Genomic DNA, 13876 nt, shown 5'->3' with positions numbered 1-13876 from the left:
CTTGAGATTTTCTAAACATTCTGATGTGCTTTATTAGGCTACGTTGAAACGAAACGTGTCCGCACAAGTGCAAGCAAAATGTAACGCGTGATATGCGTCATCAGATGGTGGAATCAGTTGTCATGTCTGAATGTGTGCGAAATGTGGTACAAAAATGCTATGTCATGTCACTGTCATAGTGTGCGACGCATTTTAGTTGTAGGAGTTATTGTAGGAGTCATGACAATAGACAGAGTTAAAGGTTTGTGGAGTCATACAAATCAGGAGTCCTAGTCATGACTTGTGGGTCACAAAAAGTTTTGAGTCATAGGTCGCATATTCGGTCACAAAGTGCCTAGTCACGGGTTACAAAACTGGATCACAGAAAGTGGTGACCAATGAGTCCCAAAATTCCTCACAAAAAAATAAAAATAAAAAATTAAGGTATAATGCACTTTGATACAGAAAACCTGTAGGTTGTTAGAGGTAATATTACAACTATCTTAGTACATTGAAGCGCTCTCGACTTCGGGCGGGCCTCCACAATTATCGAGACGCTGATACCTTTTGCCGCGACAATTATTCAACAATCGGTTCAACGCGGCTGGGACTATGATTGTGAAAATATGGCCAGGGAAGCAAGAATTGTTCGAATATAATAACACCCCTTATTAATAACACCCCGTTGTAAGCTAGAAATGACCGGCGTGTCTCAGGAAGGTGGTAGTTGACAGGCGTCGGGGCCGTACACTGACTGGTCATCGGTTTGTGGGAACTAACAAGGCTTCATTACAAGGCTGAGTTGGCAAGTGATGCCAACTGGCACTTCGCCTTTAAGATGGGAAGGAGAGCTCAGAATTTCGCCTTCCAGAATCCTTGGACCAGCTTTAGACCCCTTCGCGGATAAATAGCTCTTTTCAGTCAAGGACAGCACAAGAGTGAACAGAGTGAACACCCCCTTTAGCTTTAGCTTTAGCTTCAGATCCAGCTTAGCTGCCCCTACGCCGCTCAGACACAGTCATAAGGCTGCAATGGAAAAAGATTAGCACAAGTGACTCGAGACTGGAGAAGATAATTTAAGATACGTGGTGCTATTGTCGTGCTCGCCGATAGCGAGAGTGCCCGGAACATTCCATTTTCAAAAGTGGGGGTGGCGGGTAGAAAGAAGCCCGAGCGAAAGTTTGTGCGTTTCTTATCGACATAATTGTGCGCCAACATTGCTGCGCACGTGAATCGATTTCATTCTTCTGTTCCTTGAACTGCTGTTGCGAGCAGCGGTATATTTTTGTCGCAGTCTCCCTCCACCCAAAGCCTACAGTTTGCTAGATTTCAGTTTTGCTATCATCTTACGTAAGAACTGCCGCGCGTTGCTTTGGAAAGGCATCACTCAGCAATTCCTTAAAAAGGAAAACAGCGATAAAGATACCACTGCTCTCAACACCGGCACAAAACAAAAAACATTCAACAAAGTGCATGGCCACGTTGCACAAGTCGGCGCACACGACCTTTATTTCAGATGCAGTTTTTCGGATAGGTGGTCGTCGGAATGGGCTGCTTTCTGCCGGCCACCCCTTGTTTAGAAAATGGAACGTGCTTGGTACTCTCGCTATCGGCGCTTATGACATCAATAGCGCCACGTATCGCAATATTTCTGCTTGTGTCACAAGCCACTTGTGCTAACCTTTTTTCCGTTGCAGCTGTATGGCTCGGTTAAAGGTAGGATTCATATTTATGTGAATAGGTAACGACCTTGATGAATGACCTTGGGAGACATGCCATAGCAGAGCTTGTGCTCTAAAATCTTGGGAAGCACTTAGGCAGCGTCAAGTTGACGCGATAGCGTTCGTGTATTTCCGCCGCGTAGAGCTAAGTGACTGTTGGCTGGATGCCAGGTCAGGACAACGAATCCCTTTCGGCGGAAAGAGGTGTGCGTGAATCTACCGGCATTTAACTCTTCTTAAACTGGTTTAGACGGGCGAAGGCACTGTGTGGCACAGTTCGGCATGCTTTTGCTCGCAATTGGTAGGCAGGTTGAAGTGCATACGTTGTCGGTTCGAATCCCTGTCGTAAACTGGCCTCCATCTGAACTAACAGATGAGCGCTAAATCAGAAGCGAAATAAAAGAAACGTTGAGTTGTATACGCTATAGTCTAGTATGCCCAGCGGAGGCAAGGACAACCCCCGCTGGTAACAGAGCCATGCTTTTTCAAGCTGAGTCGATGCCTGCACGCGTACGCCGGAGTGACGAGCATACCCCGAATTAGAAAATCGGCATAAAGTAGACTATAAATCAAAATATTACAAAACAAAAATTCTATAACAATATCCGTGTTCTCGGTTTGCGTCGTTATCGGAAGTTTCACAATCTTCGCGACCTCGAGTCATCTGATTGGTGGAAACGCTCCGGAGGAAAAAGAAGTGACATACGGTTCCGGTGTTTCCTCGAGGAAGGGGAGATAGCGAAACTTATAGATAATAAGTTAAGATAATAAGCGAAGATAGATAATAATGCAAACTCGGAATACTAACCCTGGTTCTCCCTCTTGATCAATGTTAGCTGTGGCAATGCGATAGTGTTGTGACCGCATTGTGAACACCTAATATCACGCCTCATGCGATCTCACACGCCCCATTCAACCAATGCGCGCCACGCAACGTCACCACGTGTCAAGATGTGGCCTGTATTATTATGGCGCCATTCTGACCTGACGTTAGTACTAACATTGGTACAGTACGCTCCACTGTTAAATAGAACGCGCGATGACGTGGCCTAAACACTTTACAAGCGCTGCCACCGACTAGGGGCGAGAATGGCGGCACTATGGGCATGCTCGCGAAGAGCAGTCGGCCGTGCTTACTGCAAATGCAGTTTGTGCGATCATTTGTCCCGGTTCTCTGGCAATGCTTTGTAAACGCTGCACCACGCGGCCTCACGTTCGATTAAGCACTGTACCATACTGTACATTTCGTGGCGATCCTATATTCAAGATGGCGGCCGAGTATGTGATCAGCTGCCGGAGCATGGCATTCTAATGTTAAGTCATTGACCAAGTCACCTAGCTCATGTAAGCTAAGGCTATGACCAAGGTGCGTCCACAATGATCGCGCATAGCTAGGCCGCGGGCGACGGGACAGCAGTTGCGCCTTGTACTGTGTACCCTAGCTGGGCCGTGTAGGACAACGATATGCCGCTGCTGAGCTGCATCCGACGACCCAGAGCAATGCAGGGCCTCCGCGAATTGTGCGTGGACCGAGAATCCAAACGTACCTACAGTGAATACATCGTATACGGCGCAAGCGCTTGCAGTTCGCAATATTAGTGCGAATTAAATTGCGAACTGCAGGCGCAATAGTAGCGCGCAATCGATGAAATCATACCTTGTTCACACAAATCTCACTTTTGTATTTGAAAAAGTAGGGGGACGCGCGCACGCAGTCCCCCACTACCAAAAATTACATGCCCCATCTGCCTCGATTGAGGAAGTGGCAGAGGTCAGCACGGGCGCAGTGCAATGCCCGCGCCTCGCCCTGGAGGCTCCTCCATCCTGACCAAGGATGCCTCAGCACCAGGTAAGTATGCCTTGATAATGCTCGGCCGCAACATCCCATGCACTGGGGCACTAGTTCAGTCACCAGTGAGATTTGCTAAATAACAATTAATAATGGAGTGTATTACGCAGAGAACGGAAGAGAGTTTAGTTAATAAAATATTGTGAGTCTTTTCCAACCAAGTTGTTATCGCAACACGGCTTGATGCGAAATTAAAAAACTCTTATTTAAAGATTCAACATCTTATGTTTGAATCCCCACCGTGGTAGTGGTGGTGCAATATGTATATTAGTAGCTATTTCGCTATTTTCTTCTATTTGCAAGCATTAGTCAGTTCATATGAAAACGAAAGGCCCAGTATCTGTGCATAACGGCTCCGGCTACTAGTTTTCTCCAATTCAGAGTAACCACTTGGTCTAACGATATGTAGCTCAACATAACATACACTGCTATATAATATTGATGCCAGTGTGATGAAGATAAGGAAAAGAAGCAGAAGACGACGAAGTTCCCCTCTCGCGCTCGGACCGTACGTTCCTGAACTTCGCCAACACCGGGCTCTGTGTTGCCGGCTCTGCGGTCTTCACACGCCTTCTTGACAACGTGACAATATTACAAACACAGGACACAGCATATGAAACAAAGTGCAAGCGTCAGGACAAGTAACATTGTTTGTTTGTTTGTTTGTTCATGGGGTTTAACGCCCAAAAGCGAAACAGGCTATGAGAAACGCTACATTAGAAGTGTGCAAATGTAAAAGTCCAGTCCAGTGAAAGTACAGCCGACCGCTGGCAGCTGCGTTTCGAAGGCGGCGAAATGGAGTGGCGTCCGTGTTCTGTGCGATATGCACGTTAAAGAACCGCAGGAAGTGGAAATTTCCGGAGTCCTCCACTACGGTGTCTCTCGCAGCTTGAGTTGCTTTGGGACGTTAAAACCTAAAAACCAGACAACCAGAACAGTACATAATACAATATACACGGGATATGAATAAATAATGCTTGCTTTTTTTAGCAAATAAACAATGACAAAAAATAAGCTTATTTGGGGTATACACAGCAGAGTAAATAGTAAAGTTGTTGAAGTAATTACTTGCAGAAAAAAGAACAATAGCAATAATAATTATACCTTTATTAACAAATCTGAATGTACATTTACAGAAATCAGGTTCCCCTAAGCCATCTCAGTGGCTTGTCACGCGAAACCCGACAGTCGGTAGCAAGTCTAAGCCACAAAACTGCCTATTTTATCTAGAGAAATAAAGAGAGGGAAAATGCCCTCAATTCTATGCTCTGCCAGAATAATAACAAATAGAGTACAAAATGTAAGAAACTAAAACAGATATTACACAACGGCACAAAATTGAAACAAAAAGTTCTTAATTGTTCTATGTATAATATTTTGAGCCTTCTGCAAATGTCATGAGCATTAGTTTCCGAAGGAAGAGCACTAAATACGCCTGGCACATAATTATTTTCAGGTATATCTGCCAAATCGTGTGCGCAAGTGCGGAACTGAAAAAGGGGTACATGGCGCGAAGGACGATACGACTTTAAATGCATCGCTCCAGCAGTAGTATTATCAGAAGACTTTATTGAGGTGCAACTCTTATGCGCCTAATACATCGATGGCCTGCTGGACGAGCAGGCGCTGTTCTTCTTCATCCTCAGCACCAAGCCAGTCCACCCAGGTCCAGATAGCATGGGAGGAGTTGGGAAAGAATCCCGATTGCAATGCAACCGGACATGAAAATAGGCAGTAGGAAAGGTTGGTATGGGGGGAAGGGCAGCTGGGCATGATGGATCACGACGGAATTTCTACAGATATAGCCGTGCAGGGTTCATGGGTGTATTCAGCTGTATCTGCCGAAGGTCATGAGCTTCCCCAAAGGAGAGATTAAGATGAGGGTCGGGGTAGAGCTTGCGGTCTAAGCGAGCAGCATTGTAATATTCGCTGACGGTGTTGAGAAGAGACAGTCTCAACCCGCTCTTCAAAGATCTTGGCCAGGGGATGAATGGGGCCCAGTTACGAGTTTCACGAGCGAGCTTGATCGCCAGCTCATTGTCGTCAATCCCCGAGTGTCCAGGGATCCATTGGAGGAAGACGGGGCAGGGCCGCTGAGCAACAAGTGCAGCCTCGAGCTCCGTGGACAGATGATGTGTGAAACTTTTAGATTGAATGGCAACCATAGCAGCCTGGGAGTCAGTGTATTTAATATACTGAGGCACAGGTGGGAGAGAATGGAAACTTTGAATGGCATGAATGAAGGAGAGGATCTCAAACGAAATAACCGGAAAGTGGAGAAAGGGGCCGCTGGTATGTGTGACAGGAGTAGATAGACGAGGATGAAAAAGGACCTGGCTTCTGGACCCGCGAGGAGCCGCATAATGGGCATCCGTGTAAGCGACTCCATGGGTACTGAGGAGGAGGAGGAAGATGAGGAGGAAAGGCAGGGAAGTTAACCGGTAAAGGAACTGGTTTGCTACCCTGCACTGGGGGAGAGGGGTGGATGGGTATAAAAGTTGTGGGTGAGAGAGGGATGGGTGATGACAGTACAGTTACATCACAGACATGTCACATCACATCACTTCACAGTCATATCACGTAACATAAAAAATCATAGCCTTTCGATCAGTCCTGTGCTTTTCATAAAGCGGAGAAGTGCCTGGGAGGCATTCACCGGAGACGATCGCCGTCGCCAGAGACCTGGGATCTTAATTTCAGTCAGTGGGCGTCCATCTAGACGCTCCAGCGCACGACATAGACACTGTCTTTCCTCGCTGTATATAGGGCACTCACACAGAATGTAGCCTATAGTATCGTCGCAAGTTTTGAGGAAAGGCAGTACAGGGTAGCAAACCAGTTCCTTTTCCGGTTAACCTCCCTGCCTTTCCTCCTCATCTTCATCCTCCTCCTCATCCGGGACTGGAGGAAGGTGCCCATAGCCAGACCAAAGAGTCTGGACGGTAAGCAGGAGGAAGTGCAGATTGATCTCGGTGGTATTCTTCTGGTGCTGGGCGTGAGAAGTGAAAGACCGATCAAACTGGCGGCATTCTTCAGCATAAGTTGCACCTTGGTAAACAGCCGTGAATTCCGAAGAATCCGGTTGGTACGGGAAAATGGTGTCCATAGTACAAGAGTGCTCACGGTGAGGAAGTATGGCGAGAATCTGGTGGTTACTTCAGCGGCAGAGTTTAAGCAAAGGTGACGAATGGAAGAACGCGTTCTCAGTTCGAGTGGTCGAAAGTAATATACACCGTGAGCATGTCGCCCATGGAGCGGTTGAAATGTTTAATCATTCCATTTGTTGGAGAATGGTACGTACAGGTGGCGTGGTGAATGATTTTGCATTCTCGAAGGACACCTTCTACAACTTCGGAGAGGAAGGCGCGACCTCTGCCACCCAGCAATGATTTGGGAGCCCCGAGGCGAAGAAAAATATAATGGAGGATGAAAGAGGCACTGCCGTGAGCTGTAGCAGATGGCAAAGCCGATTTTCGGTGAAATACAAAATGTGTGACAAATACTGCGCCTTTCCTTTCGTATAAACTGATTAACTCTTTCGTAAGCAAAATTCCAATAATCTACTAATGTACATACGGCACCGCCCCTAACACGGTGGGGATTCAATAATCAAATCAAATCAAATTTTGATTTCCATCAACTGCTACGGATGAAGGGCTACGTTACAAAAGCTGCCACTTGGCGGCTAGCTCAGACGCGGATACAATCTTCTCCGATTCTAAATTTGCCGTCTGTAGCATTGCGGGGGGGCAGACTTTCGACTGCGGCACAGCAGATACTGAACCTGACCATGCAACCATACAGAGAAAATGAGGTGATATGGGTGCCAGCTCACTCAGGGAATCCTGGAAATGAGCCGGTCCACAACATGGCTCGAGGTTTCGTCAACCGAGCCGGTGGGTCATTCGCATCCATGGGTTACTATAAAGAGAAGCTCGCATCTTTTCACGATATCACAAGTCCTTACAGATTGGAACGACACAAATTTCCACCACCTGACAAAACGTTGGATAAGGCACAGGAGACCGCTTGGAGGAGACTCCAGACGAGATCCTTTCTTAACCCCTATATTTATCGAAAACGTACCCGGATGACTTTAACCCCGCGTGCAGGTTCTGTGCCGAAAGAGCCATGTATGGCCACATACTATGACAATGTAAAGACGAATCTCCACCGGAGGATCTAATACAAATTCCTTCTTTTGAGTGATGGGAGGCCGTTTTGGTCAGCTCGGACCCGGGCTTTCAAGTCTTGGCCACCGAGTGGACAGCTAAGGTCGCTGCTAACCATGGACTGGAAGCATTCTAAAACAGACTATCTGCATCTGCATTTGGACGAAATGAATGTTTTCCAATCCAAATGACGAGTCTGCAGCCCCATATATTAGGCAGAGTCTAGACAGCACCACAGAATGAACAAGCGATAAACAGATCAAAACAATTGATCAGTGTAAAATAAAAGATAAGGTCCGGAACCAGATAAAGGAAACACCGTCCGCACCAAATAATGAACAAGCGATAAGCATATTAAGACACTTGATCAATTCAGAAGAAAGAAATAGTCCTGTGCTAGATAAAACAAGCACCAGAATAGATGAAATCAGGCTAGTCAATCATGAAACAGGTAGTTTAACTGTTTAATCAGGCGCTTAACCTTTAAATAACAGTTTTGCTTTCGCGTCAAGTCGTTTCGTGAAAACAATTCGGCAGCAAAAGACTCACAATATTCTAGTAAATAAAGTATCTTCAGTTATCTGCCTAATATATTTCGTTATTGATTGTTGTTTAGTGACTCTCACTGGAGACATTATTAGCGCCCCTGTGCATGGGAGGGTGCGGCCGAGCATTGGCAAAGCATACTTACCTGGTGCCGAGGCATCCTTGGTCAGGATGGAGGAGCCTCCAGGGCGAGGCGCGGGCATTGCACTGCGCCCGTGCTGACCTCTGCCACTTCCTCAATCGAGGCAGATGGGGCATGTAATTTTTGGTAGTGGGGGACTGCGTCCGCGCGTCCCCCTACTTTTTCAAATACAAAAGTCAGATTATCAACCTACTAGCCCCAATTACACTTCCGCGATATTAGGCCAGTTGTATTGTTTGGGTAGGTGCTGATTACATATTACCAAGATTGTTTCAGTTTTCGGCTTACAAGCGTTAGTTAAGGGACCTACAAGCAGCGCCATCAACTTCATTCAATTTGCACTATTGCGAATTACAGCTACCTGCGCTATACATGACGTATTCATAGCGAAAACGTTTGGCTTCTCGGTCCACGCACAGTTCTCGTGTTCCTTCCGTCACTTCTGGTCGTCGGAAGCAGCTCGGCGGCGGCAAGTCTCCCAACATGGCCCGGGCAGGGTTATTCCGCCGCCGCCCGTATTCTTCGTCGTTTGTGTGAACGCGTTGTTCTTGCTTCTTAGTGACTACAGGAAAAAAGGCATGGGCCGGCCAGCTGTCTCTATTGCTGAGCCATCACAGCTAGGCGATAACTGACAGGGGACAGGTCAAGGGAGAGAGAATGAGGCGCGTTGCTAAAGCCCTCGACCGCCACTGAAGAAATGGCAGGTCCAATGGCTGCATGCACAAGTTCCCGAACGAAGCTACATCCAAGACATACCCGCCCGAACTTAGAAGTGCTCTGCAAAGTACAGACAAGGACATTAAACTATGGGCCGTCCAGCAGGCTCGGGGAGCGCTCGAAAAGCACAAGCCTCATGGCCCACTCCAAATGGGCCAAAATGAGGTAGGGCAGAGTAGGGCACAACCGGGGTTAACGCTTGGCCAGCTTCACGACGCATTAAACCTTCGTTTGCCGGCATCTCAATAAAGTTGATACATACATACATACATACATACATACATACATACATACATACATACATACATACATACATACATACATACATACATACATACATACATACATACATACATACATACATACATACATACATACATACATACATACATACATACATACATACATACATACATACATACATACATACATACATACATACATACATACATACATACATACATACATACATACATACATACATACATACATACATACATACATACATACATACATACATACATACATACATACATACATACATACATACATACAGCAGATAAATCACAGTGGTGGCAAAGAAACCTCCAGCGCGAAGGCCGAAGCCCCTAGGTTCCCAGCCCCAGAGCCGGGAGAAGCTCTCCACCACCCCCTTCCCCTTACCCCAGAGCGTTTTCGATCCTGATATATGCCTGAGACTAACGTTAAAAGTATCTAGTAACGTTGCCTGAAACCCCCTTCATATGTTTCGGCTTACAGCCCCTGAATAAACTATAGAGTAGCCGAATCCCCTCCTTTGAACTCGCCGGCTCCTCCCTTCTCCTTGCACACCGCTGAAGCAGCGAGCCTCTCATTGACTGCGGCGCCCTGGTCACGTGTTAGCGCGTGCTTTTTTTTTTGCCTCGCAGTCGACGCAGCCGCCATTATTGAGTCACCTGCTTTGCTGACTCGCGGAAACATCTTAGCGAGAAGCGTGTCCGTGTCACGATGATGACAAGCTTCCGCTGTGCTTTAGCCGCGACAATCGGGGAGGCGGGGAGTAATATCTTTGTAGTTCTTGCCTAAAGACAAAACAAAGAACTCTGCCCACCAATATGTTAGGGGTCACAGGATATGCCCGGCAGACTTGCGGCAAACTGCATGATCTGCGCCTCTGTGAGGCGAGTGGCCCTTCTTCAGTTCTTAAACGTGTTTTCTTTTTTATTTTGTTTTCCCGGTACCGAACGCGGCGACGGCGGGGAGGTGGTGAAGGGTGGCTGTTCCTGACCTTACGGGGCTGAGACTGGTAGGTCAACGCGGCATGCGGCGGGGGCTAGCCTGCCACCGAATTTTTATCTTTTGTAGGCCGTCATTGCACCCGCAATCGCTAAGGTGGTGAACGACGGCTGTTGAGGCGTGCGTCTTTCTCTCTCTCTTCTTTTTCTTTCTTCTCTACTCTTTCTCTTTTGTCCGCACAAGGCCGGAGTACCCGGGTTCGAACCCGACCAGGCGGCTGCGTTTCGATGGAGGCGAAACGAAGAGGCGTCCGTGTGCGGTGCGGTCAGCGCACGTTAAAGATCCCCAGGTGGTCGAAACTACTCCGTAGCCCTCCACTATGGCTCTTCTTTCTCTCTTTCCACTTTCACTCTCACCTTCCTCCCTTCCCTCACGACGCGGTTGCGGTGTCCACAGAAAACAAGTGAGATAGTTACCGCGCCTTTCCCTTCCTATAAATCGATCAGGAGGCAGCGGAGGTGGCTCAGCTACAGAGCCAGTAGCAGGCCCGTGCATTTTCGTTTCCTTCTTCCTACTGCAATTACAACAACAACAACAGTGGCGGCAGCTGAGAGGTTTTGAAGAAATGCCTCCTCCTCCCAGGACTGGAGGAAGGTACCCATAGCCAGACCAAAGAGTCTGGACGGTAAGCAGGAAGAAGTGCAGATTGATCTCGGGTGGTATTCTGCTGCTGCTGGGCTTGAAAAGTGAAGGACCGATCAATCTGGCGGCATTCTTCAGTATACGTTGCAGCTTGGTAAACAGCCGTGAATTCCGAAGAATCTGGTTGGTATGGTAAAATGGTGTCCATAGTACAAGAGTGCTCACGGTGAGGAAGTATGGCGAGAATCTGGTGGTTTTACTTTAGCGGCAGAGATTAAGCAAAGATGACGAATGGAAGAACGCGGTCCTATTTCGAGTGGGCGGAAATAATACCCACTGAGAGCATGCCGCCCATGGTGCGGTTGAAATGCTCAGTCATTCAATTTGCTGGCGGATGGTACACGGAGGTGGCGTGGTGAATGATTCTGCATTCTCGAAGGACAGCTTCGAGCACTTAACAGGAAGGCGCGACATCTGCCACTCAGCAATTATTTGAGAGCTCCGTGGCGAAGAATGATACGATGGAGCATGAAGGAGGCAATGTCGTGGGCTGAGCAGATAGCAAAGGCGACATTCCTGTGCAATACAAGATGTGTGACAAATACTCCACCTTTCCTTTCATATAAACTGATCAACTCTTCTGTAAGAAAAAATCCAAAACTCTACTAATGAACATACGGCAATGCCACTAACACGGTGGGGATTCTATAATGAAATCAAACCAATTTTTTATTTCCATCATGTGCTACAGATGGAGGGCTACGGAAAAAAAGCTTCCACTTGGCGGCTAGCACAGACGCGGATACAATCTTCTCTGATTCTAAATTTGCCGTCCGTAGCTTTGCGGGGGGCAGAATCTCAACTGCGGCACAGCAGATACTGAACCTGACCATGCAACCGCACAAAGAAATTAAAGTGATATGGGTACCAGCTCACTTGGGGAATCAGGGAAATGAGGCGGCCCACAACGTGGCTCGAGGTTTCGTCAACCAGGTCGGTGGGTCGTTCGTATCCATGGGTTACTCCAAGGAGATTCTGGCATTTTTTCACGATATCACAAGTCATTACAGATTGGAACGGCACTAATTTCCACCACCTCACAAAACGTTGGGTAAGGCACAGGAGACCGCTTGGAGGAGACTCCAGACGAGATCCTTTCTTAACTTCTATCTTTAGCGAAAATGTACCCGGATGACTATAACCCCGCATGCAGGTTCTGTGGCGAAAGAGCTATGTAAGATCACATACCATGGCAATGTAAAGAAGAACATCCACCGGAGGATTTAGTACAAATTCCTTCCCTTGAGCGATGGGAGTCCGTTCTGGTCAGCTCGGACCCGGGAATTCAAGCCTTGGCCACCGAGTGGACTGCTAAGGTCGCCGCTAGAAACGGACTGGAGGCCAGCAGAACGGACCGTCTGCATCTTTGGTTTTGTGGGGTTTAACGTCCCAAAGCGACTCAGGCTATGAGAGACGCCGTAGTGGAGGACTCCGGAAATTTCGACCACCTGGGGTTCTTTAACGTGCACTGACATCGCACAGCACACGGGCGCCTTGCTTTTCGCCTCCACCGAAAAGCGGCCGCCGAGGCCGGGATTCGATCCCGCGTCCTTGGGAACAGTAGTCGAGCGCCGTAACCACTGCGCCACCCCGGCGGGGGACGGTCTGCATCTGCATTTTGTCGAAATAAATGTTTTCCAAACCAAATGACCAGTTTGCAGCCCCATATATTAGGCAGCGCCTAGACAGCACCACAAATGAACAAGCGATAAACAGATCAAAAAAATTGATCAGTGTATAATAAAAGATAAAGTCCGGAGCCAGATAAAACAAACACCGCCCACACTAAATAATGAACAAGCGATAAGCATATTAAGACACTTGATCAATTCAGGAGAAAAGAAAAGACTTTGTGCTAGATAAAACAAACACCAGAATAGTTGAAATCAGGTTAGTCAGTCATTAAACAGGTATCTAAGTTTAACAGTTTAATCAAGGGGCTTAACCTTTAAATAACAGTTTTGATTTCGCATCAAGCCGTTTTGAGAAAACAATTCGGAAGCTCAAAAGACTCACAATATTCTAGCAAATAAAATATCTTCAGTTTTCTGCCAAATATATTCCGTTATCGATTGTTTTTCAGTAACTCTCACTGGCGACAGATCTAGTGTTCCAGTACATGGGATGTTGCGGCCGAACATTGGCAAAGCATACTTACCTGGTGCTGAGGCATCCTTGGTCAGGATGGAGGAGCCTCCAGGGCGAGGCGCGGGCATTGCACTGCACCCGTGCTGACCTCTGCCACTTCCTCAATCGAGGCAGATGGGGCATGTAATTTTTGGTAGTGGGGGACTGCGTGCGCGCGTCCCCCTACTTCTTCAAATACAAAAGTCATATTTTCAACATACTAGCCCCGTCACACTTCCGCGTTATTAGTCCAGCTGTATTGTTTGGATAGGTCCACAATATATGCCAACATTGCTTCAGTGTTCGACTTACAAGCGTTAGGTAAGGAACCTTCATGCAGCGCCATCTATTGCGAAGCACAGCTACCTGCGCTATACATGACATATTCGTAACGAAAACGTTTGGCTGCTCGGTCCACGCACAATTGTCTTGTTCCTTTTGTCGCTGCGGGTCGTCGGAAGCAGCTCGGCGGTTGCATATCATATCATCTGCCTACATGGCCCAGTCATGGTTATCTCGCCGCCGCCCGCGTTCTTCGCCGTTTGTGTGAACGTGTTCTTCTTGCTTTTCTTGATTTGGCAGGAAAGAGGCACGGTCCGGCCAGCTGACTCTATAGCTGAGCCATCACAGCTAAGACCGGGGACAGGTTTATTTGAAACCTACGCCAGTCTATTTGTCCATTCTCCACTGCAATTCCACTATGTGA

General features: G+C 47.4%; 3 non-coding genes across 3 annotated transcripts; 2 read left to right on the top strand and 1 right to left on the bottom strand.

The window, feature by feature from the left end:
* Window positions 1-3394: 3394 nt before the first annotated feature.
* LOC146189226 (U1 spliceosomal RNA) lies at window positions 3395-3557 on the bottom strand. The gene has a single exon (XR_014707732.1). It is a non-coding gene; the product is annotated as a U1 spliceosomal RNA (small nuclear RNA).
* Window positions 3558-8404: 4847 nt separating this feature from the next.
* On the top strand, window positions 8405-8567 carry LOC146189225 (U1 spliceosomal RNA). The gene has a single exon (XR_014707750.1). It is a non-coding gene; the product is annotated as a U1 spliceosomal RNA (small nuclear RNA).
* A 4626-nt stretch (window positions 8568-13193) lies between these two features.
* LOC146189224 (U1 spliceosomal RNA) lies at window positions 13194-13356 on the top strand. The gene has a single exon (XR_014707739.1). It is a non-coding gene; the product is annotated as a U1 spliceosomal RNA (small nuclear RNA).
* The last annotated feature ends 520 nt before the right edge of the window (window positions 13357-13876 follow it).

This window comes from Amblyomma maculatum, chromosome 5, assembly GCF_055883805.1.
Source record: "Amblyomma maculatum isolate TAMU_Amacu chromosome 5, ASM5588380v1, whole genome shotgun sequence".
NCBI lineage: Eukaryota > Metazoa > Arthropoda > Arachnida > Ixodida > Ixodidae > Amblyomma > Amblyomma maculatum.
Note: the sequence above shows the minus strand (reverse complement) of the source record. Positions and strands in the feature narration are given on the sequence as shown.